Raw genomic sequence first — 19103 nt, forward strand, 5'->3', positions numbered from 1 at the left:
TTTGCCAGCGAATCCAACGAACCTTAAAACCGAAAACGGGCTTTTGGCAATACAATGGGGCATTTCTTCCAGGTTTCCTTTGACCAATCATCTTGCTTTGCCTGGCTCTGAGTCCGTATTTGGTATATCTCAGGGTCCTCCCATGTGTGCTTGCGCATCTCTTAGCCAAGATGGATTCACTATGAGGTGACACCCCCTACCTTTTTGACCTTCAAGGAACCTTTCTGCATGTGTGTAGTCAGTCGGGAAGGTCTCCTTGACTTCGAGAATGAAGAATATGTGGTCTTTTATCTCTGATCTGGGCAGGGCTCAGCTCTTCTCTCGCTCCTGCTATTGTGGAGCATCTGTCTACAGGGGGCGAACTCTGGCTCTTCAGTCTGGGGCCCATCTGTCTCCTGCCTCATTACTGAGACTCAGTCACTCCAAGAACAGGCCACGCTAACCCAAACACCTTTTTTCACTCCTATCATAATCATTTATGTAGATGCTCGTATCTCTCACTTCATGTTAAGATGACTCAGGTTTAAAATCTGGGTAACTGGAGAATAATTAGGGACTTCAGAGTCAGAAAAGAGAATGGATCTTTTAGAAGAAAGAGAAATTATAGATAGAATAAACCCTGAGGTAGTTCCTGTCCAACTTTCTCATGTTATAGATGAAAATGTAAGTCATGTGACACCTGAGGTCAAGTACTCTTGCAGTGGCAGAACCAGAACTAGAACCCATGGTTCCTGACCTGCAATGACTTTCTTCCCATGTTAAGAAAATCTGATTATATAATACAGGGTGATAAAACTGTTTGCAGAATTACAATAGGAGAACTTGAGTGTGATATAAAAAAATGGACAACTACTAAAATAATTTACATATACCTTTTGTTGTATGCCATCCCTAATTAGTTTGAGAAGTAGATAGGACATAAATGACAAATCAAAGAAATAATGTATATTTGACTAAATAAAATTTAACCTAATAGAGTCCACAGATACAGGGTTCATTGTTAATCTCTATTAGTGCTAACAGACTACATAATGATATAGAAATTTTTTCAAATTTCTATTTAAAAAATATTTGTAACAATTCATAAAATTTTCTATGGTAGCCAATTTAATTAAGGAAATTTGCATTTTGTTCAATAAGATAATTAAATTCATAAAATTCATGAGATAATTTATACATGGAGAGTTATTACCAACCCCCTAACATTATTAAATATTACAGAACAGTTTGTGAAAATGACACAAATCCGTTTAGTTAATTTGGATGAGGAAAATAATAATAACATGCATAAACAGAACTTGTGTTTCTTTAAATTTAATTATATTTGTGAATTTCATAAATTTTCTTATGAATAATGTGACAAAAGCAAATTGTAGTATTTTAAAACGTATGTATTTACATAAGTTTAAATATAAATTAGTTGTATAGTAAATTATTCTCTAGTTATTCTCCTTAAGAGAGATTTTTACAAATCCTGTAGAAATGGAGCTTTTTTTTTTTTCAATTTTCATACTAGTATGGTCATTACTATGGACACAACTTAATATTACTTATTACTATTCACTACAAATAGCTACCATTATTGTTCACATATCAATATTTTATGCCTAACACTGTACTAAGTCCTTTACACAGAATCTTATGAGGAAAAGTAAATTACTCAGAGTCAAACAACCATTAAATAGCAGAGGTTATACGTAAGTCCAAGCCTCTCTGATTCCAAAGCCTTGCTCTTAACTTCCATGTTAAACTGCCTTTATTCAGTCCACATATATTTAGCGAGCCTCATATAGTAGCACTCTTTCAGAAGCAATGGAATCTTACAGATGCTGTGGGAGAAAAGCACTTACTATGAGGTGACACCCCTCCCTTTTTGACCTTCAAGGGAATAATATTCCTTATTTGATGTCCTCACTACATTCTGATGTCTTTATGCTTTTCTCCCACAGCATCTGTAAGATTCCATTGCAATTGTTTTTTTTTTAAATACCCTTTCTTCCTGGAGAAGCCTGGAAGAGCTTCTCATGTATCTTGGCATCCCTAGCATCTGAAAGGTTGACATTTCAGACAATCATAGAAAAGGCAGATACTCCAAAAGAGGCCTTGATAAAACGTAGTCATTTGGGAAAAAAAGTCTGGTCAGTTCTTCACTCCTTATTCCAATATGAATTCCAAATGCATGAGAGATTTAATTATATACATTGAAACAATAAAACTACTCAAAATTTGGGTGACTTGGAATGTAAAGGGGTTTTTAGTAAGTGATACCAACGGCAAAGATTCTAAGAGAAAAGATAACATTTGGCTACATAGGACATAAAATTTTTCTACTATAAAAATAACATGTACAACTTGAAAGAAAAATGTGAAAATTGTTTTCAACATGTGAGATATGAGTGACCAATAAAATATGCAGATATATTCAGATTTTCTAATAATCTAGTAAATGCAAAATGATAATGAGATGTAATTTTAGCCTATCCATTTGAAAACTATTTTTTTAAGTTAACAATATTCAGTATTTTTCTGAGTGTTTGGAAATGGGCATTTGAATATACTCTTTGCAGGCATATAAAATGGTGTACTCCTTCTGGATTGTATTTTGTTAATATGTATGAAAATGTTTTAAAAATGTATATATTTAGTCATATAATATATACACATCAAGGAATGTACCTTAAAGAGATAGTCATACAAGTTAATAAAAATGATGTTCAGCAAAGGCATTTTATACAGTTATCAATTTATGGGTAAGATTAGAACAGTTGAAACAACTTTAATTCCTATCTGGAAGGAACTAGTTAAAAGCTACGTATTATAAAAATATAGCCATTGAAAGTGGTAAAGTAGATTAATATTTGTGGATATGGAAAATCCCTTGACATATTGTTGATATCTTTTGGCAATTAGGTTATGGGTAATTTCTTTCTTTCTCATATTTCGATTTTTATTTATGACATATTTTAATAGAGAACAATAAAGGCTTCCATTTTATAGGAAAAAAGCCTGATGGATTTGGTGGAGACATGTTTATTACTGTGGCAGGTCCTGGGTCTGGGTATGTCTATGACGCTGTCACAGACTAATTCCAGACCTAGCAGCTAAGGGGCTCAAAGTGCCTAACTCACTCCAGCTTTTGTCTTCTATAGTTTAGGAACTGAGTAGAGTTAGAATTAATATTTTAGTTTTGCAATTTTGAGGCAGAAAGGAAGGACTGGCACTGCTTCCATGTTGCCATTATGCCACCTCCATTCTTCCAGTCCCTCCATTTCAAACACTGAAATTTTCTGTGCTATTTCCCTCTTTTTGTTGTGGTCACCCTCACTGCGTACCAAGTCCCATTCATTCTCCCATCCATTCTTTTTTATTCCACTTGGACCGTCATCATATTCTGGGCTCTTCAGTGTGTTGATGATGCACTAGCTTTCTAATTGGTCTTGTTTCTCTCTCTCCTTGTCTTTAGTCTATTCTAACACCACTGCTAAAATGGTGTTGGAAATGTCATTATACAGCTCAGACTCTTTAAGTCAATTCTCATCACCTACTTGAGAGTGGCTTCCTTTCTTTTTGTGCTTTTGATGTTGACTGTGAAACTTTCAGTTAGGTAGCCATTGTGCCATTGATGTACACTTGGCTTTCCTGTCTCATTTGTCTAGAATATCCTGCTGCAATTTTGATTACCTTGCCTTTTTTCCAATTTTTTTTTTGGCAGCTCTTTTACCTATTTATTTTTTTGTACCTCTCTCTGGTACAAATTACAAACAGAAATACAAAGGAAAGCTAGGTAACTCCCCTAATTTTCAGTGCATTAGGGATTTTTGGAAAAATTCCACGGTTAAAGTGCTCCTATCCTCTGAAGAGTCTAGTCATTGCAAAGTAGTCCTTTTTGCTTGGCCATTTCTTAGCTTTGGCATTTCTTAGATTTGTCCATTTGTCTTTTGATTCATCTGAAAAAAAAAAAAAGATTCTTGCTTTTAAGAGCACTATCACATATAACTTTTATCCTTTTTTTTTGTTCAGTATGATAAAGTGACATGTTTCTGTCTCATATCTCCAACAGAAATCACCTGATTCCTAGGCTTTTATACCTGATGACCAAGATACAATATGGCATGGAGAGTAAATATTTGATCTGTAATGATAAGAGAGAGAGATTGGTTTAACATATTTAACAGATATAAATATCTCTTATAACTGATCCGGATGGATGACTTTGGGCAAGTTATTTAACCTCCTTAAGCCTTCCTTTTCTTATCTGGAAAGAGCTACCACTTTTGAGTGATTTGCCTTCATTGGAATGTCTTTTCCTTTCTGTCAACTTTTTTTAAATTTGCAACATATTTTTTTTTCAGTTTGCAAATTTTTTTTTTTGTGCCCTTGCCCATTCACCCCCATTAAATCATTCATCCCCCTTTATTATTGATTTGTAAGATGTCTTTTTATTTATTTTTTCCAGCTTTATTGAGATATAATTGAAATATAACATTGGGTAAGTTTATGTTGCTTTGATACACTGACATATTGCAAAATGTTTACAGCCATAGCATTGGCTAACACCTGTATCACATCACAATTATCTTTTTTTTTTTTTTTTTTGTGGTGAGAATGTTTACGATCTCTTTAAGCAACTTTCAATTATATAATACAGTATTATTAATTATAATCACTCTGCCATACATATAAGAACTTATTCATCTTATAACTGGAAGTTTGTATACTTTGACCAACATATCTCCCTTTATACTCACCCCCCCAACCCCCAACAGTTCCTGGTAACTACCATTCCAGCCTGTTTCTATGAGTTTGGCTCTTTTAGATTCCACATATAAGTGACATCATACCGTATTTGTCTTTCTCTGTCTGACTTATTTCATTTGGCATAATGCCCTCAAGGGTTATCCATGTTGTCATAAATGCCAGGATGTTCTTCTTTTTGGTGGCTATACTATTCCATTATATATATATATATATGTATATGTGTATATATATATGTATATGTGTGTATATATATATATATATATATATATATATATATATATATATATATACCACATCTTATTTATCCATTCATCCATTTTGGCTGTTGTGAATAATGCTGCAATGAACATGGGAATGCAGATATCTCTTTGAGATTCTGTTTTTATTTCCTTTGGATATGTACCCAGAAATGGGATTCCTGTATCATATTTTTAATTTTTTTGAGGAACCTTCATACTCTTTTCCATAATGGCTGCCCCAATGTACATTCTCACCAGCAGTGCAGAAGGGTTCCCTTTTGTTCAAATCATCTCCAATACTTAGCTCTTGTCTTTTTGATGATAGCCATTCTGACAGGTGTGAGGTGATATCTCCTTGTGGTTTTGATTTGCATTTCCCTGATGAGTAGTGAGGGAGAGCACTTTCTTTATGTACTTGTTGGTTGTTTCTATGTTATCTTTGGAAAAACACCTATTTAGTTCTTCTGCTCATGTTTTTAATTAGATTTTTTTTTTCTGTTGTGTGAGTTCTTTATATATTTTGGATATTAATTCCTTATCAGATACACAATTCGCAGATATTTTCTCCCATTCTGTAGGTTGCGTTTTCATTCTGTTGTTGGTTTAATAAAACGTGCAACATCTTAAAATCAATTTTCTGGGAGGATATTTGACCTAATTTTGTTAAAGTATTTACTGAATTTGAAACATTTTAGAAACATTAGAAATGTTTTGTTTTGTTCTAAGTGGCCCTTTCCATTTGTCTATTTTGAACATTTTAGGAAAATTTCATTCACTGTTTGCATTCTTCTTCAATATTTATTTTCATTTAATTATAACAGAAATTTTACTTTTGGTTAACTTTAATGCAATATCATTTTCAGTTTAAGACATTAAATTTTTTTTTTATTAATTAATTTTTATTGGAGTATAGTTGCTTTACAATGTTGCCTTAGCTTCTACTGCACAACAAAATGAATCAGCCATGCATACACATGTATCCCCTCCCTTTTGTATTTCCCTCTCATTTAGGGTACCACAGTGCATTAAGTAGAGTTCCCTGTGCAATACAGTTTGTTCCCATCTGTTGTCTATTTTACACATAGTATCAATAGTGTATATGTGTCAATCCCAATCTCCCAATTCCTCCCACCCTAAGACATTTTTTAATAAAAAATATTCAGAATAGTTTGAAATACAGATGAAGAAGTCAGTTAGGCAAACTGGTTAGGGGAATATTCTATTATCTGTCACCCCGCTCCTACAGTATATAACTTTGGAATCCGCCCTTTTTACTTTGTATGCCAGGACTAAGGTTGAAAAATTATCCTTTTTCTTCCCTCCTCCCTCCCTACTCCCTGTCCTCATCCTTCCTCTGCCTTTTAAATCTGATTCGTTGAACTGTTTTTCTCTTCTCTAAAGCTAACAGATATAATTAGAACATCACAAAATAATAACTTTGATATTTATAGTTTTGGTGTTTATACTTTAATGTTACCATACTTTTAGTGTTATAAACTTATTCAATCATTATTCTTTCTAGAATGTTCTGTTTTCCCAAGCATACTTACAATATATTTCACTATTATTTACTGAAGTGCCCTCGCAAGTCTGGAAGAGCTTCTTAGTTACCTAGTTCATGGATCTATCTATGGACCTAATTCACATAAGAGGTATCATTTTGTCCTTTTGAGTCTCTTTTCATGATCCTTATTTTACGTACCTTCTAAGGGATTGGCTAAACATAGTTTTCATGACCTTAGCTGGTTTACAGGTATACCTCAGATTGATATTTATGTCTCCTGAACAACAGTCATAGACAACTCTAGTTCTGAATTTTGGACTGTCCTCTTGGGTTTGTATTAAACTATTTGTGTTACCATAATTTAAGGACCACTTGAAATTGTGATGGTCAGAAGATAACTTCAGAATGTTTTGAAAGATTTTGATACATTAGGCCTGTAAATCATAGAGTGAAAACTCCAAAACTACTATTACCTTTCTAGGCTGATTTAACTGCAGAGGTGCCTCCTGGTCCTGGCAGCCTGATAATTACTGAGTAACCTTTCCATCTCCATAAGGAAGTGAGTTGCATGACTACTGAAACAGAATTCTGGGAATGAAAGACAAAAGATATGTGAGCGAAAAGTAATATATTTATGTAAAATATATGAAATGTGAGAAAATAGGTTTTTGAAAATTCTTATAATTTTTCAAGTTAATTATCTACCTTGCCATACACCTGCTTTAGCTTGAGATCATGGAAATGAATAAAAAGTGTCCTTGTTTTTGAGGGGCTTATTTACCTTCTGACCCCGTGCAAAACAGACAGGCTTAACAATAAGTAGTATTTACTGTTCTCATTTAAAAAAAATAATTTCATGAAAATTGATAAAGGAGTATTTCTGCATGGGGGGTTAGAGATCTTGCATTGGAGATCATTGTATAATTCTAAATCCACTTATTTATATGATTATAAATAAAAAGGCTAATGCTTTGAAATTAAACATTTGATTTAAAAGAAACTACAAAAATGATGTAAATTATGGGAAGTTACATTTTATTTTATTTTTGTGGGGAAAACTCAGGATTTAATCTTTTAATGACTTTTATATATATCACACCACATTGTTAATTATAGTCATCATGCTTTACATTAGATCACTGGTTCTTTTTTTAAAAATTTTTATTGGAGTATAGTTGATTTACCATGTTGTGTTAGTTTCAAGTGTACAGCAAAGTGAATCAGTTATACATATACATATATCTACTCTTTTATAGCTTCTTTTCCCATATAGACCATTATAGAGTATTGAGTAGAGCTCTCTGTGCTATACAGTAGTCCTTATTAGTTATCTATTTTATATATAGTAGTGTGTATATGTCAATCCCAATCTTCCAATTTATCCCTCTCCCCAGAAGTTATGTTTCAGATGTCAGAAATTTCTTTTTTAAATTTTTATTTATTTAAAAAAAATTTAATTAATTTTTCTTGGAGTATAGTTGATTTACAATGTTGTTTTAGTTTCTGCTGTACAACAAAGTAAATCAGTTATACATATACATATATCCACTTTTTTTAGATTCTATTCCCATTCTCTTTTTTAGATTCTATTCTATTCTATTCCCATATTTAGTAATCAAGTTACCAATAGGTCATTACAGAGTATTGAGTAGAGTTCCCTGTGCTCTACAGTAGGTTTTTATTAGTTATCTGTTTTATATATGGTAGTGTGTATATGCCAATCCCAATCTCCCAATTTATCCCTCCCCCCTTTCCCCCTTGGTAACCATAAGTTTGTTTTCTACATCTGTTACTCTATTTCTGTTTTGTAAATAAGTTCATTTGTTCCATATCATATGATGTATAAACAGTAAATGCTAGAGAGGGCATAGAGAAAAGGAAACCCTCCAACACTGTTGGTGGGAATGTAAATTGGTACAGGCACTATGGAGAATAATATGGAGGTTCCTTAAGAAACTAAATAAAGAGCTACCATATGATACAGCAATCCCACTCCTGGGCATATATCTGGAGAAAACCATAATTCAAAAAGATACATGCACCCCATTGTTCATTGCAGCACTATTTACAATAGCCAGGACATGGAAGTAACCTAAATGTCCATCGATAGATGAATGGATAAAGAAGATGTGGTACATATATGCAATGGAATATTACTTAGCCATAAAATAGAATGAAATAATGCCATTTGCAGCAGCATGGATGCACCTAGAGATTGTCATACTAAGTGAAGTAAGTCAGAGAATGACAAATATCATAGTAATTTCTTTATTTAACAAATAAAGGGTCCATTAAATTCACTTATGAAGGCTAAACAATTTAAGCAAAACAGTTTAATCTTCTGACTTGTTTACCATTCTTTAGTTTCTTATGGATTTCCTTTGCCAGAAATAGAGCCTAGAAACTTTGTATAGATATCAGGTTCCCTCAATAATGCATTTACTTATCCTCTTCGCCTGTGGTCAATGCATACATTCAGTTGTTTGGTAGCCATCTGGTGGGGAAGATCTCTGAAACACTTTACCTGCCTTAATTGTAGCTGATTAACAGTTGCCAGTTGTGTCTCCTGGAAAGGTAGTCAGGCAACTTCAGTTCTCAATTTTAGTCTGTCCCAAATTTGTATTAAACTAATTTTTGTTGGCATAATTTGAAGACAGCTGGAAGTTGGGGTGGCCAGAAAGTAATCTCAGAATGTCCAGCAAGATGTTGATATAAAAGATATATAAATCATAGAAGGAGAACTCCAGGAATGCAATCTCCAAATTTAACAGCTTACCTCAGCAATGGTGCTGTTATCTCAACACAGCAGCTGATAGTTCATAGTGCTTTTAGTAAGTACTGTATTAGCAGTTCAAATCAGTTGAAGCTAGATGGATATGAAATGCTAAATATTATCTGATGAATTTCTCATATATAACCAACATGATTCCAGTTATTTAAACCTGTTTATACGGCTGTGTTTCACTGTTTATCCAGATAGTTTAATTGTACTACATGCATCCAATATAATCTACCTGAGTAATACATTTTGCAATGTGTATACACACACATACACAATGTATATATGGCATATTTGGGAGGATGTGAACTGCAATTCATTTTTAGTTACATATTTATGAACAAGTTTTTGATTTTGCATCCGTCCAATAATATAAAGTTACTCAGGATGAAAAAGAAACAATGCAAACAAATTACTTATAGTACTCAAAGTTGATAGTAATCAAAGTTTATGCTAAGCATATGCAAGGAATTGAGTGGGAATGAATTTTTTTTTCCTGTCAAATGAAATTACCAAGAGTTTCTGATTTGTTTTTGCTGAATTACTCTCCCTGTAGGTCATTTGTGGTTGGTTTGTTGCCATTCAGGGGTGAGTGTTTGGGTAGAGTTGGGGCCTGCTCATAATGGATATCTGTTCTACAGTACTGTGAATCTGGCCTAATTCAGGTGATCAACTTGCCACTTCAATGTAAGGCACAGGTCTGTGCTGAAAGGAAAAGAGTTCTAGGGAGGGCCCACTGAAGAACTTTTCCACAAAAGACTGCCCTGTGTATGCCAGGTACAGATGTTGCAAGGACTCTGCCTTCTGATCACTCAGTATACTTTTCCAAACAATATCTTCATACAGTAACTGCAGTGATGACAGTTTTACCATATCAAAAAACTAAGACAGACATAATAAAAATGCAAAAGAAAAAGTTGGAAACAAAAGGAAAATGGTTCCAGGCTTAAGACAAGGGTAGAAAATAACAAAATAATGGGACATGACATGTACTTTACCAAAATTTTATTAAACTGAAGGAAAGAGTATGATATAATGTAATGTATTTAACTAGTTCCTAATTAGTAAATAAACCTTTGTGGTTCTTAAATGGTAAATCATCTAGATTCCTACAGGATAATGATGGCTCTCTAAATTTAGTCTCTCCAAACATCCTGCCAAAAAATAAAAAAGAAAAAAGAAAGAAATCAATGAGGAGAGCAAGTAAGACTGCTTATAACCCATGCCTACAGAGTAACTAAGAAACGAAGAATACAGCAGACTTCAATGTACTTCTAAATGGGAAGTAAATTATATGACATCCACACATCCAGTTCCAAAGCCCATGATGGAATGGAGAATCAGGTGGAGACTGAGTAGTAGACAGGTGAGTTCATGAGGATCTTGCTGGTGTAAACACAGATAAGATGATTCCCAAGAAGGAGGGAGAAGTACTGAGAAGAGGTCAGGCACCTGGTGGATCACAACCCTGGCTACTGGGGAATATAAGGAAGGTGGCAGCAGCCTAGGAAGGCATTGCCTAAGGGAGAGATGAAAAGAGGAGGAACCCTTAGGGGCTGAGGGGTGAAGGAAAGGAGAGAAGCAGTTGGTAGAAATCATGGGTATTAAAGAGGGGAAAGAGTATCATGCAGTCATATGATGCATCATCCTCTTTATGCTTAATAGTTAATTAAAAAAACACTTTTAAATTAAATAGTTAATTAAAAACACAATATAATAAAATGTATTATATTTTAGTATAATGAAATACACTTATTATACCAAAGAAGAAGGTACTCTTCAACAATAACACTAAAAAAATTCAAATCCTTCACTCCTGGATAGAACCATTTTCTTGTTGATACACAAAATCCCAAGATCATTTAAAATGAATAGAAAACATCAAGCAATATCCAAAGTACATTACTGTAAGAAGAAAACAAAAAGTAAGAACTAATATTTTTATCAGATGATTATACTTCCCAAATACCATCCACAGAGTAGAAGAAAATGTAACATGAAATAAATATCATTAAACCAATATTTGCATATGTGAAAGAACATTGCAAAATTGGAAATTCTAAGACTCAGAATATGAATGGACAAAAGAACTGGAGGATATGAAACAAGAGTTGATAAAACCAGGAAATATAAGAAAAAGAAACATCATCTCCAAAAAAAATTAATGTTCCTTCTAAAAATAAAAGTATTTGGAAAATAGCTGTTAAAATATGAACTTGTAAGAAGACATTAATTTCAGTCATAAAATTAACCTAAAATTGCTTGTATAGCATTTAGCAAAATTAAAATATTTTGAAGTATGATCCACCCTTTCTCCTTCAAAAAACTATAATTATCTATTATCAAAAGTGGGGGTACATATTTTTTTCAGACAGTCTGACATTCATTAGTGAATGAAAATTGGGAAATATTTATAAAATATCTCCGTGGTGATTCCCAGAAGTTGATCATATGCATATCACCGGAGAAACTATTTTGTTGCAGATATTTTCACTGCATCATACATATCTATATCTATATCTATCTATATCTATTTCTATATCTATCTATATCATCTATATCTATTTTTTTCCTCAATGGCTACCAGTTTCTTGAAGGCAGGCTTTGTCCTTCCTCATTTCTGTTTCTATTTCCAGAATTTTTCATGATGCTTTGTGCATCCTAGGTGCACAGTTAATGTTTGCTCTGTGAGCTAGAGCACATGTCAGCCAGCTGTTGCTTACCTTATAGCAGAAAGACTCACATTTTTAGTAGAGGATAACTTTCCTTTTTATATTGTCTTGAAATTCATATGAGTCCAGTGAATCAGATCAGAGAGGTGTGTTGACTGAGCTTAACTGGGAGGCAGTGGGGAAGATGGGACAGTGGTAAAGCCTTGGAGGCTGCAGTGACAGGGTGTGAGGAGGAGAGAGGGGAACCTGAGAGCTTCTCCCTCAGGGCTTAGTGGGGGATAACACGTTCAGAGTGGACACAGGGTAACAGTAACCTGAAAGCAGAAGGCACAGTGGCAGCTGCTGCCTCTCAGTGTGTTAATTCTGGCTTTCTAATAAAAAATACAATGAATTCCACATGGTCTAGATTTATGACAATCTATACCATGCATCCTGTTTCCTGGTCAGAATTAGAAGCTATACTGTGAACCATGGACTTTACCTCAGCTGTCAAAGAGATGAAGGCATCTTATATCAGACACCAGACGGCCCTGTAATATGTAGCAGCTTCCTCTCTTATAAGTACTGGGAATCAACATATAAAAACATCATGAAGCTACCCAATCACATTGTTGGTTTTCCCCCATTTTTAGTTTGACACTTCCAGAGTTAATAGGAAATGTCTTTTTAAAAATTAAGATGTTTCATGATAGGGGGCTGAACAAATTCTCACCAACTGAACGTTTATATAGCTGATCATTCATTCATGATCAACTCAAATAAAAATATTCTGATATTTTGATAACTGTAATTGATCCCTGTCATGCATTGAACCACTGGGGCATTTTCTAATTCCATCAGAACAGTAAATACGTCGTAAATTAGAATATGCTTATCTGCAGAAAACTTTTTAAAATAGCTACATTGTGTTTATAATGTTCCTGGCACTGCTCAAAGCCTTGACGTGTGTCAGCTCATTGAGTCCTCATGGCAGTGTGACATAGTAATTATTATGCCCATTTTACAGGTGAGGAAAGTGAGGTGCAGTGAGGTTAATAGGAAAGTGAGGTACAGTGAGGGTAATAACTTACTCAAGATCACTCAGCTAGTAGCTGCCAAGATTCACACTAAGGCACTGTCTCTGGTGTATGTGCCAAAATACTGAATCATATTTGGTGCTTTTTCCTCAAAATCGATTTCACAGTGAAAAAGTGATGATAGATGAAAAATAGAAAGCCAGTATTTTAACTCATTGTTGAAGAATCACTAGCAGAAATGACTATTTTCTAAAATTATTTACCAGTGTTTGTCAATATTATTGTAGGCCGTAAAAATTATATGTATTTCCTGGGGCTTCCCTGGTGGCGCAGTGGTTGAGAATCTCCCTGCTAATGCAGGGGACACGGGTTCGAGCCCTGGTCTGGGAAGATCCCTAGAGCAACTAGGCCCGTGAGCCACAACTACTGAGCCTGCGCGTCTGGAACCTGTGCTCCGCAACAAGAGAGGCCACGATAGTGAGAGGCCCGTGCACTGCTATGAAGAGTGGCTCCTGCTTGCCGCAACTAGAGAAAGCCCTCGCACAGAAACGAAGACCCAAGACAGCCAAAAATAAATAAATTAAAAAAAAAATTATATATATTTCCTAAACCAGAATTGAGACAAATGAATAACAAAAAAATTTCCCCTAGCCTGTGAATTTACCTGATTTATAGAAGTATAAAATTAAATAACAATTATATTCTTGATTAGTTATCTTTATTTAGAAGTTAAATAATGTAAAAATTTGGAGTTTTCCAGAAAATTATTCTATCTAGAATTCTCTTCAGCTCTGATCTCGTGTGTTAGACTGTCTTCCAAAATTCTAATTAGTGTCATTTGAGGTATTGCTGATTTTGACCTCCTGACTTCCTGAGATCTAGAATATTGAAAGTCTTGGCCTCTTTCCTATAATCAATTCCAATCAACAGATATGTATTGAGTGCCTACTAAGTGCAACACTGTTACAAAGAAATAAATATCTTCAAAGAACATGCATTGTTGTAGGGAAATTTAATGCTTCAAGATGATAGAAGAAATGTCATAAATGATAGCATGACTCATTGCCACATGAATAAAATAGACAGCAAGTGCTATTGTGTTTCTGAGAGAAGAGAGAGTGCTTCGAACTCTGCTTCACCCTCATGGTTAACTATGTTCTCAAGGCAAGACTGGTGTGCATTAGCCATTTGTGGGAACCTTGAGTCAGTAACTTTTAAACTCTTTCCAGCTAAGCTATAGACTTTTCAGCTTAACCCGAAAAAATAGAAAGGGTAAACTAAAGAGGATCAAATCTGAGAACCAATTATATCCTAGGAGCAGCATTGTGCATTTTAAAAACATGTATTTTTAAGTTAAAGCAATAGATGCACATAGCTTAAAAATATAATAGTAGTAATAGGCTTGTAAAGAAAAACCCCACCCTCTACCTCCCTGTATTAAAAGGGCAAAGCACTTTTAGTTCTCTTAAATATTTCTTTTAATATTTGCCTGCATATATTAAAATAATACGGACATTGATTTTCTATTACATATACCTTTTCTCTAAAACAAACATGCACATACATACACAATTATGCACACGTGCATGAGCACACACACCGAGATACTTCCCCTCCTCATATTTCCCCACAACTTTTAGTAAGTTAAGGTGCATTGGCAGTATGATTGCTCTTATTTGTAATTTTTTCTTTCCTTTCATGGTCTCTGTTTCCACCTGGTTTTATTTTTCTGCTTGTTTTCGTTGGTCTCCCATTTTTGTGTGTGTTGGGAGCATCCTCAAATGTCTCATGGTCCCTAGTTATGTTGATATGTAACAGTAAGGCACTAAAGCTCTGTGTGCTTGGGGTGGGGTTGGACAATTAAGTGGGCACATGGTGGGCGGGACAGCTGCTGGGTTTCCTAGAGAGGCACCAGTGATCTGGGCTGAACTGTCTATCGATGAGCTCTTCCAAGCATCAGTATCCACAGAATTTTTCTTTGAAGTTCATCAGATTTTCCAGAGTGGAATACTTTAGTTTTCTATCTGGGAGGTGTGTACCTCTCTATCCAAGTTCTGGAAGCTCAGTGGGAGAAAAGAGCTAAGGGTCCCATAGTTAAATATATAGACTCAATTATAGCTCCCCCCCAACAAATTTGCTTCATGACTTAATTTGCCTTATTCTTCGCTTTGCTATGCCGAAGGTCCTCCCCTCCAGGGTCTCTCAGATTTTGTTTCTTAGGAGATACTCCCTTTGCCCGATTGTGTAGTCATGGTGTAGTAGCCTGAGGGTGTCCCTATCGGGGTTCATGAGTTGGGGACCTGCATTCTGAGTTAGGGGTTCTGGAGCACATGAATTAGTACCCCTCTCTTTGCTAGTTCTCTTTAAAGTCAGACTGGCTTGGCTCTGCTAGCTCCAGTTGTCATTCTTCTAAGTGCTTTCCCTCAACTTAAATGGGTATGCCACTCTTTCTTGTTCTTTTCTTTCTTCTTCTCACTTTGTCCATGTAGTTTAGTAAAATTTTGTTCTCTGTTACCATCTTACTAATTTAGGGGGAAGGACAGGAGATGGCCATACATGTTCAATCTGCCACAATGAAATAGAAGCAACTATATTATTATTGCTGTTTTTAAAATAAACTTCCCAGTAAGCCTGTGAAGTTATCCCATTTAACATATAAAGACATCGAGATTCAACTAAGGTTAAATGAGGCTTGTTTCAAAAGCTTATACTTTTCCCACTGGTTCTCAGGAAGAATAAAGGATCACAACAAGAGAGGATTGCAAACTTTTTAACATTAAGGACAACTGTTTAATATTCCCTTTATATTCTATGCTTCAAATAATTTTATTGGCCAAGCAAACTGTATATATGAAGTTGTGCACCATTGCATTATTTTCCCTTTTTATATTTATCCAAGTACACAGGCAGATTTTTCTGAACAGCGTTAAGTAGCCAGAGTTGTCCCACAGAGCAAAGGTCTTCTTTCTTCCAGTTTTCAGTATCATGGTTTTACTTTCCTTTAAGTTATCCCGAAGGCCATCAGGCTTCCTCTAACAGATTTTTTTCAAAACCCTCCCATCTTTTCCCCACCATATAGGTCCAAGTCCGCTGAAACATTTTTAGATTTTTGTTAGGGCAGCACCTCACTCCCAGGTCTTAGTTGTCTTTGCTGCTAACCCAGTTCCCACACAGCATATTGGCTTAAAACACAAATGATCATTCATAATCTCTCACTTTTGTGGGTCATGAATGCAGACAGCACAGTAGCTGTGGCTAGTCTCTGCTAGTACCTGGGGATTGGCTGGAAGAATCAGAAGTTGGGAGCCAGAATCATCAGAAGTCTCCTACACTCACAACTAAAGATGGATACGGGCCATTACTTGGAATCCGTGAAGAATTGTGAAGGGTCTGAGGTTGTTCTTAACGTGTTCTCAGCATCTCAGATGCTGGCAGAAGATACAAGACTCCCAGGTTAGAGGCAAAAGACTGTTACTCAGGGCACGGCAGGCAGCATGATTTTCAAGTTCACATTGTTACTCTTCTCCTTAAGACCCATGGAGGGCAGGGGGGAGGGGTGGAGTAACTTAGGTGGGTGCTGCACATGTAGGTGTACATGACAGCTGAGGAGGCTTAGGAAACCTCAGTCTTTTCAAGGAGTTGCAAGCAAACTTGCTCCAACTTTGTACTGGAAGGCAGCATGATCTTTATTCTCATACTTGCCATCAAAGAATTTACCCTTGTTCCAGAGGGAGACACTCTGTCTAACTCACCAGTTTGTTTGGTATACAAACAATTTTGGAAAGAGAATCTGGAACAAAGGACAGTAAGTTTCTCTGCTAGTAAGATGTGCAGAAACAAAAGACCCATTGAGAAGATTGTCTCAGTGAAAGGAAGAAGAGAATGGATATTGAAAAATAATTAGCAACTTCTGACACACTGTTTATTAGAACAAACTGAGTTATCAACAAATAATTTTACCAAAGTGTAATAAGTATAAGGGAATTTAGACTTCTTATTTGGTGGTCTAAAAGCAATCTGGCAAATTCTGCTTGGGGGCTCTGATTCAGAGAAGGCGTCAGATAGAAAACACACAAAGGAAGTAAATTAGATACTGAGGAAATCTTCTATTGTTGTCTTATTGTTATTATTGTCATTAGCTGTTTGAGCATATGCATATGACTTACCACATCTAATATGCTTCAGTAGTTTTGGATGACGTATTTTCATAAGAACATTTATTACAATTAGAGTAAATATTTAGCCTGGAGAAGGGCAGACTCAGGGGTATGCATGAAATAAGAGATTGCCAGGTAAAGAAAGAGGGAACTGTCATAGAAGACGTGATGGGAAAGACCGTAGCACATTTAGAAACTGACAGAAGGCTGCCAATGTGGCTAGAGCAATGTTGATTTGGGGAAGTGGTCTGAGGTGAGGTTGGAGAACTGGGCAGGGTCCAAAAGCTGAACTTGGCTTCTGCTTGGAGACCTGTTTGGTGGTGAGGAGGTATACATGAGGATAGACCTGCAGGAGGCTGTGGCCATAGTCCGGGTGAGATGTGTTGGTGGCATGGACTAAAGAGCTGGCTTTGGAGGAAAGACATGGATGGATGCTTTTCAACATCACTGAGTAGAAGAATTCACCAATTCTAGAAAAAAAGACTTTATCATCCACCAGTATTATTTTCTAAGTGTCATCAGTTGTATATGGCCCTTTGAAAGCATGAAGGTTGACAACACAGGCTCTGGAGTGAGACTAGCTGTGTCCAAATCTTAGTTCTACCACTTCCTAACTACATGAACTTAGGCAGTGTGGCCTTTAGATCCCTTAACTGTAAAATAAGTTGCTTAGAAATATCTTTTTATAGCATCTGTGAGATTGTCAAAATGGTGATGATAATTTGTGGAAAGACAGCACAGGCCAAATATATAAATTTGTTTAACTTAAGGAAGTTTACAAGAACCTAACTGGGTGGCGGGGGTTGTGCAAAGGAGGAGGCTTTCCACCTTATCCCCGTTAGAGGAGCAAATGTCCCAGACCTTCAAGTACATCAGAGGTGTCCCAGCATTCCCCTGACCGGAAGGCCACCCATGTGGCTGGTCTTTCTTGGTGTTTACCTTGCCATTCTTATGTGATGCCTTAGCCCCTTTTGGCTTGTTGCAATATTTATGAATTGCTCATTAGATGCATGTAACTAATACTAACACTCCCAACATCTTACTGCATTTTTCTCAAGGTTAGAACACCTGTGTCTTTTAGCAAGTCAAAGATTTAGGTCTGTTTGAAGTTTATTCCTGCAACTTTGTGCAATGATTTAATGATGTAATTGTATAAAAAACTTGGCCCAAACCTAGAAGATTGTAGTACATGATAGAATGCAAGTGTTAGTTATTAGTGAATTGTTAAGTAAATCTGTAGTTTAGTTTTAGTTATTCTAAATTCTATTATAAAGTTCTTTTCTAAAAATACTTTCTTTTATTATTTTCCAAGAACCTGTAATAAAGTATCCCTTCAAGTGTAATAATCCAGACATGTCTAAACTAAGTGAACCAGCTCAACATCTGCTCACAGTTCTGCTGTTTAGGCAGGGATAACAGTAAAAAGAGTCTGCCAGAGTTTCAGTTATGCAAATATAGTAAACGATGGGACCCAGAATATCCTTGCTTTGCATTAATTTATAACTCTTAAAAAAACACCCAAACGGAAAAAAATTCCTCTATGTATTATTATGTCAGGTGAATATATTTTATAAAAGCTCTTTGTTAAGTGAAAAGTTTCAAAATATTAACAATTTTTATGCTTAATATTACTGAACGAATAAATTACAGCCATATTAATAATAACAATAATAATCAACAATAAGGTTCTTGTGGCTTTATTCCTTCCTTAATTTGCTTAAGGGATTCCTTTATGTGCCTAAGAGGAAAAAAATAGGATCACTAATTAATATGCTAGGTAGTAAAATATCTGACTGGATCAAGTTTGGTTGGGTACATCAGGCTGTCACAAGACATCTCTTCAGAATATTCATAAAGAAATTTACCAGGTCTAGTCTTACAGCTTGAGGATGATTCAGGGGCTCATGGGAATAATAAAAAGTAAAGATTAAGTCAGTAATGGTCCTACTCAGCAACTGTATCAAACCTGGGACAAATA

General features: G+C 35.4%; 1 protein-coding gene across 8 annotated transcripts in view; it reads left to right on the plus strand.

Moving 5' to 3' along the window:
- The window catches only part of RALYL (RALY RNA binding protein like), an 881748-nt gene that overhangs the window by 66518 nt on the left and 796127 nt on the right, over positions 1–19103 (plus strand). The window lies entirely within an intron of this gene.

This window comes from Balaenoptera physalus (genome assembly GCF_965194825.1).
Source record: "Balaenoptera physalus genome assembly, chromosome: 17".
NCBI classification, from domain to species: Eukaryota; Metazoa; Chordata; class Mammalia; order Artiodactyla; family Balaenopteridae; genus Balaenoptera; species Balaenoptera physalus.